Here is a 7,773-nt window from a genome sequence, read left to right as displayed (position 1 = left end):
AATGCTGGGTTTGTTTGACTATGTTAGGATTTAGTTTGCAGCTTTAACATGCTGAGTATTTCACTTGCAGGAGAAAGGGAAGATCAGATTTCAGTTCATGGTGAGAAGTGTTTTGAATCAGCTATTTAAATGTCTTAGGCAGAGTGCTAAATGTTTAATAGAGGAAGCTGGTCGGGACTAGCTGGGATGGCTGAGCTGACTGAGAGTGCTGGGGCACACATGCAAATGTGCAGAGGAATCCTGAAAGGGGAAACTCAGAATCCTTTTGGTTTGTTTCTTTGTTATTCATTTGGCATTGGTCAGTCTGGTTCAACTGGAAAGATGAATTATGATTTTTCATTTTCCCAAGTTGTTTGGGGGGTGCATATGGGTGGGGAATTAATTTAGAAGCAGTCAGCTGCATTCCTGGATCTTCTAATGCTTCCTCTGAGACATTACTGTGATATGTGCAATAGTTAAGAGAGAATCCCAAGTTCCTGACAATATTTTTTTTATCTGTTAGAGTTAATGAAGCTGTTTAGGTACATCTGTTTAATGTCTACAGATGTGAGTGAAATAATTAGTGAAAAAAGTAATCCATTACATTGCTGGTTTCTAAGCACCAAAAACAAACCAGAGCAACAATTAATTTGTAATTCCATTATCTCTGGCAGACTTTGAAAAGCAGGACGTGAAACCTGGTCATAAAGACTCTAATGGAGACTTGTGATTTCCCATCATCAGATCTTTGTGGGTTTCAGAAAGCCATTTTCCTTTAAAGTAGACATTCCTCCTGTGCTTTCTTCTTCAGTCTTTCAAACTCTAAACCCAGAGAATTTCAAGAACTCCCAGGAAGTCTGTCCTCTGGAGGGACAGTAAACAAAGAGTATTTTGAATTCTGCTTAAAACTTGGAGTTAGTGTGACACACTTGAATTCATACAAGTATGGACTCAATAAGGGATATCTAGTTAATATCATTTCGGTCCACTAGTAATGATATAAACAGAGATCTCGGTAGGAAGATAAATATTTTGCAAGATATAGAAAGGTCAGGAATTTTTATTTTCCACTGATAAAAGTTTTCTTGGCAGAAAACCTCCAGATTTTATTTAAAAGAAAAAGCTTTAAAAACTTGAGTTTATGAGAACTCAGAGGGGCATTGTTTAAGTCCGGTTTTTAACCATGAAATCCTTCTGACATATGGCAGTCATTATGGATTTGCATCTGTCTATCTTGGAGGATTTTTTCTAATAGAAGATACTTAAAAGTTTCACATTTAACAAATTTTTCAATAAACACTTGAGAACTTCTTAACAGTAAACAATGATCTTAAACTGCCTTGCCAAGCATGTAAATGATCTACAATTTCTAATACACCAAGATTGTTGCATATTTTCAGCCCTGCATTTGGGACCTCTAGGCAATGCTGTTTCAGATTAGGATAAACCATGAATTTCTTAACTGTTTCACTTGAGAGAAGAAGGCTTTATCGTTCTGATATTCATGGCAGAAAACCTGGAAATTTGTCCTGCCCATTCCTTTCCAAATACAGCAACCTTATCTTCATTAGCATCTGAAAGATTTAAGATTAGTGGAGGATACCCTAATTCAAAAAAATGAAAAAATGAATATGCTCTGAGTAAAATAAACAGGAAATTCTATGTTTTATACTGCTTTCCCTGCCATTCCCTGAGCTTTTGCCTCAGTTCTACACAAGAAGAAAAGTCTCTTGCAGCATGGCAGGCATAAAGGAAAGATTATGGCCTCTTGAAAGGGAAGACTGACACATTTTCCCCCTGTCCTGTTGTAGCTATCAATTGAAATATTCATGCCACATTCTTGGAAATATTCTTCCTTTCATGAAGTCCTACAGGTAAAGCTGGCTATGAACAGGGAGGGCATACAAGAGTCAGCTTTTTTGTGTTTTAGAGAGTGAAATGAAATTTTTTGGGACAGCATTTTCATAGCTTCAGCAGTACAGCAGTACAGCAGTACACAGCAGAAAAAAAGAAACAACATACATCAGTGCCTCAGAGGTGACTTTGAGCAAAGGCAGCTTGGTGCACACTTGTGTTGTGCCAAGGGCAGGATCAGGATCTGCTGTTTAAGTGTGAGCACAAGCAAGGGGAGCACTGAAAGCTGAAGCAGCTGAAGACAAGGGAACAGGGAGGGAAGTTGCTTCCAAATAAATTCTGCAAAATGGGAAAACAAAAAGACAAGTTACCCACTGAGCTTGGTTTGGTCCGGATTCAACAGAGATTTCCTCTGGAATTCTTCTACCGTATTGTCCTCTTTTTACAGTTTGGGAGAGGAAAATGCAGAGAGCTCAGGATGTGAATCCTCTGAGATTCTGCATTTGTGTTTCAGTCAGGAAGTAAGAGTAGTCTGGTGCTTGACCTGACTGGGCTGTAAATACTTTGCCCCAGAACTGCTACATTGATCAAATCAGGAAATAAAACTGAGGAGCTCAGGTTTCAGTCAGCTGTGTGCAAACAATGTGGAGATATGGCTCCAAAGAATTTCACCTATCAGCTGCATGTTCAGCCTATTAAACTGCAGTGTCCTGAGAGAAGATCTTCTAAATCAATATAGAATAAGAAATCAAGTGTAAAATCACCTATATCTCACAAGTGCTGGTAGAGGCTTATCCATTTTTTAATGGAAATAACAGCATTATGGGTGCAGGTATCTTTTCCATATCTTTAGTGAATTCTAGCTGGAGTGTATAAAGTCTTTCATCTAAAGTATCTGTTATTTTAAAGTCAGTGCTATAAGTAAATAAGCTATTTTGAAAAATAGCTCTTAAAGTATGTGCATTTATCATGCTTATCAGAAGTCACATTTTCTCCCAAAGAGAGAAATCTTGAATGGTGCCTATAAGCCCTGAAGTGCAATATCCTAAAAAGTCTGCTTTCTGGAAGAAGAGAGTATTAAACTAATCTTAAAGACTTAACATAAGTAAGTAACTGTGAAACATTGCAAAATACTCCCAAAAAGCCTCTTGGCCCATTTGTTACTGAACTTCTAGAATCATAAATTTCTATTACCAGCACTGTCTTCTGGAAGACATTTGCAACTCATATAAATGAAAAAACAGGCGCTTATCAAACAGACAATGCTTTAACATATCAGTAGATCAGGTTTGGGGGTTTTTTAATGGCTGAATAATCACTAAAGAAGCACAATCACAGCATTCATGAAGAAGGAAAGAGAAAGCAAATGGATATAAAATTGATCTATCATTCTTTGTTCCAGTCTTTAGAGACTACTGGACTCCACATCTGTTTCTTCTCCATGGTTTTATCATGATGGATCTTTTCTGCTTATAGGGCTCTAGGTCCTTTTAAATCCTTCCATTTTGTGTTTCTATTCCTACTCACTTTTTTCCATGAGTTTTAAAAAACAATCCTAAAACACCCAACAAACCACCAAACTCTACTATCATACAGAAGAAGTAAAAGAGCTCAGTGAATCTTTTTGGAGTTTTCACACAGTCTGCTGCCATTAGAAGCAGAAAGATCAGTTTAGCACAGCTATAGGGGATGTGTGTATATATATATTTGTATATGTTACAGCTCTGGGAAGTAGTTATGCTGTAAGGAGCATTATTTTCCTCATGCAGGTATTGATAAGCCACATGTCATGCAAGCACATCCCTGCTTTCTGGTTCTGATTACACCCTCTTAACCCAGCCTATGTCTCTGCACTGGAGGGCCATAACTCATGGAATATGAAGTTCAGGCTGGCTTCTCAGGTGACAGCATAACTCTTTGGAGTCTCCTGGTCCAGTCCTCAACAGAGAATGTAAATCCTTGTCTCCTGATGAGTTTGGAGAGTGTGGCAGCATTCCCTCTATCCATGCTCTGCTCCCTACTCTCCATTCCATCTATGCTCCCTACTCCCTCTGAAGTGTCTAATGGATGGGCTGGGGGGTGGAATTAATAAAGAAAAACTATTGAGAAGCCTCAAATGGCAGCAATTTTTTTTTCAGTTCTCTTTGCTTTCACTTGGTGTTTTTCAAGGATTTTTGGGGGAGAATTAGCTTCAGGTCCTATTTATGCGTTACATAATGTGCTGTTTAGCACTTGTGGCCTACTTGAAGTGTCTTGGCAGGACCAATCAAAAGTAATTGAATTCCATGGTGCACTTCTAAATTATCTTCTTGAATACAATATAGAGCATAGTACTTTATCTGTCAATTCATCTTTCCTTCAGTTTCTGGGAAAGAAAAGACATTGGTTTTATCTTGAGCCTTGACTTCAACAAAATGTTATTTTTCCTTCTGTTTCTCTGGAGTTTGCTGGAAGCTGGATTGGAAAGGACCAGTGACACCTACTCAGAGCAATCTGAGAAGGAAATAAAAGTACATCTGGGTCTGATTCTGTGATCCACTGCAAGGATTGTGTGTTTGAAGTGGCCACTGGTGACTGGAACCTCAGCATTTCTGGGCTTCTGCAACTTCGAGTTTGGGGCTTTTTACCAGGGTTTTAAATCACATTTTACCCTCTTGGCTGTTCTTAAGCCCTGCAGTCCTGTGCTAACTTCTTCAGCTGCAGTGAATTTAACCTCTTGGTTAACCCAATGGCAAGAAGAAAAGCTCTGTGTATCTGTGCTGCTGCTGTGTTTTCACCCTTTTTCACCTATGCTGTTCTCAGAAACTGACAGTTCTTAAAAGGAACGGAGACCATCATTATTCTTCTTTTTTTATTCAGTTGTCTCAGGTTAATAAATGACCTTTTACCTTTACTGAGGAATTTCCCCATATGTCTGCTCAAAGAATTTCCTTGGATGATTCTCTGTGGATTTCATTCCATGTTTTGTAGAAGTGAATTATGATTGGATTAGAAAGGCGTAAATCTTCCTGAGTTTTCAGGAGATTATTTCCTGGATTTCCAAAGTTAGCAGTATGTCATTCTATCTTCACCCATGCCATGGGCCCTGTATCTCTGCTCCAGGTGGAATTGGTTTCTGTCTGGTTGAAATTAATTTGCTTTAAGTTGGAGTTCTAAATTTTAGCAATCAAGAGCAACTGAGATCATGTAAATATAATCAAACTTTTAAAGTGATTTAGAAAGCTCACTGCTGATAAAACACAGTCTGGCTAATTTTCTCTCTGCAGAAGGCAGCTCTCTATCAGGTGAGATCTGATTGATCCAGTGGAATACAGTGAAACCTCCAGAATTTAAGCTGTTTGACAGCAAATAATATTTTGTTTTCTTTATTGTGAAAGCTTCTAAGGTATTGCATGTTGCTTGTTTTATCATTTTGTTATAAAAAGAAATGTGTATTCTTCAAGATTCTCTTGAAAGCATAGCAATTATTTCTGATAATTTTTCTGTTCAGAAAACTAATAGATATTTTCCAGTGAAATGTTAGCTTAAACATGTTTCTTTAAAAATTGTAATTAGTAGTCTTGTGAGTTTTTCAGTATTCAGTGAATTCAAAAGGATTCCAGTTTCTGTGCACCTCTGCTGAAATGAAAGCAACACTAATTGCACCTGGAGGGTCCTGTCAGGACATAAGGATCTGAAACATCAGGAAATTTTTAGTGAAAGAAACAAATATTGGAGAGGCCAGGTCCACACTGCAGATGCTTCCTAATCTGAGGAAGTCAAATATTAGAGCTGCTTCCTAAACAAACCCTGCAAGTTCCTATTTTCACATGAGTGTCCCCAGGGAGCTCTGGGCAGCTGGCACGTTCCTGTGCCCTGAGCCAGGATGGGCAGGGCAGAGCTGAGGGCTGAGCAGAGCTTGTGGTCAGTTCTGACTGAAAGCTGGCACTTGGCACAAGTATTTTGTCAACTCAAAATATTTGTGACTGGTGCTAGCTGTATCACCCATTGTAATTTTCAATATCGTCTCCATTCTCAGTCATCATCCCCCGGTGCACAATCTCAGTAAGCCTGAAGGGCATTTCCTCAGCAAGTCAACATTCCGGTGGGACTCCAGGAGCTTCTTCTGCTTTCCTATCCTGTTAATCTGTACCTGAGTCTGCTGGGAAGGGCTGGAACACTCCTTGGCTTGGTTGCACTGGTGTAATTATATCAGTTGTTGTGGCTAGAACAATTGTCTGTAAGCTTTAGCAATATGCTATTGGCTAGAAATCTTTTAAAACAACCCTAACAAAGAAATCTTTGGCTGCTGCTGGCTGTGAGTTTTTGCCATCTTCCTTTTGTCTCAACCATGCAATGAGGCTGATGCTGCAATAAAAGCTCGAGGAATGTACCCCAACAGTCCAATCCTGTTTGGCAAAACAAACTGCCAATAACAGCTGTAATTACACCAGCCTGGCCAGTATAGCTCCCCTTTTGGATATATTTAATATAAAGATATTTTTTCTCCTCACACAACTTTCATAGTGACATAAACTAAACCAGAGAAAAGCACTCATCGTCCTTATATGAATGTACAAATGGAGAGCTGTGTTTATATCCCAATTATAAGAGTTATAATTAAGCCACTATAGCCATGCTGGTAAATTTCCCAGTGCAGTGAAGCCCTGAATGGGAAGCAGAGTCTGAAAGGTCTGAAATTGGCTGATGCCACCCAGCTCTAAAGCAGCACTCTGTGCCCAGTTCAGTGTGGGGCAAGTCTGAGGCCAGGGGGGGACCTTTCCTAATCTAAATGAAAATACAGCTCTAGATTGAAGCGGGGGAAGTGGAGACTTGCAGGGCAAAGAGATTATGTTGCCAACCTGGCATTCCCCCATGTTTTTAAAAAAGGCTTAGTCAGGAATTTTTGGGGGGTCAGATTTGTGCCCAGCAAAGAGCTGAATTGTTTCTGATGTGCACCAGGAGCCTTTGCCTCTTCCAGATAAGGTGGCTGCAGTGCAGCTTTGATTAGGCCAGAGCTCAGCAGAACAGACTGATAAAGAAGGATGTCTCCTGGTTAATAGAGGCTGGTGCAATATAGCACAAGGCCCTGCTGCTTTCTAATCTACTGCTATTAACTCCAGACTGAATTTAAAAGGACACTAGGTTTGATTTAGAAAGATCCAAACAGCTTTGGACTCTCCTGTGGGCTAGAATGGCTTTGCAGTGTCATCCTTTTGTAGTTAAAATGAGCAAAAGCATCCCCTTTCACTCTAAAGAGAGGAGACAGGTGTCTGTAACCCCTTTTTAATGTCATCCCTTCCTAGAAAAGCCTCAGGGTGCTGAGTGATCTTCAGGGCATTTTGCAAAATACATAATTTTCTATTAATTTCAGAGGTTATGTGTTATGATGGTAATTGGAGCTCTGTGATGGTTGGAAGTGGGGGAATTTACCACAGGCCTAATCCCTGGTTGTTAAGGAAGGATGTGAATATTTAAATCTTGTCTGGGTAGTTTAGAAGGTACAGAAAGATTCTGGGTAAGTTCTTACTCTTTGTGACAATTTCTATAAATATTTAAAGGCATACTGTCAGATGCACTGATAACCTTTGCCCTCAGAATTGTTTATATTTTAATTGTACATAGGATAGTTTAATAAACTGTATATATAAATTATATACACTTAGAGAGCTAGCTGTTATGGGAAACACCCTTTGATTTTTTTTCATAGTAACAAATCAATCTCTGTTCAGGAACAAACATTGTACTAAGCATAGAAAAATTGCTGGAGGGCTTGGATATTTTTGGAACTCTAATCCTGATCTTCTAACATTAGATTTTGGTCACTGGAAGTAGCATAAAATATCTATAGAGCTTTGCTCTCTATAGAAAGACCCCCAAAAAGTGCATAAATCTTCTAAATTACTGAATATATTCAGAAGAGAAGGATTTCCAGTCACATTTCAGCTGGTGCTGCAGACA

This window comes from Zonotrichia albicollis, chromosome 12, assembly GCF_047830755.1.
Source record: "Zonotrichia albicollis isolate bZonAlb1 chromosome 12, bZonAlb1.hap1, whole genome shotgun sequence".
In the NCBI taxonomy this organism is placed as follows: Eukaryota; Metazoa; Chordata; class Aves; order Passeriformes; family Passerellidae; genus Zonotrichia; species Zonotrichia albicollis.
Note: the sequence above shows the minus strand (reverse complement) of the source record.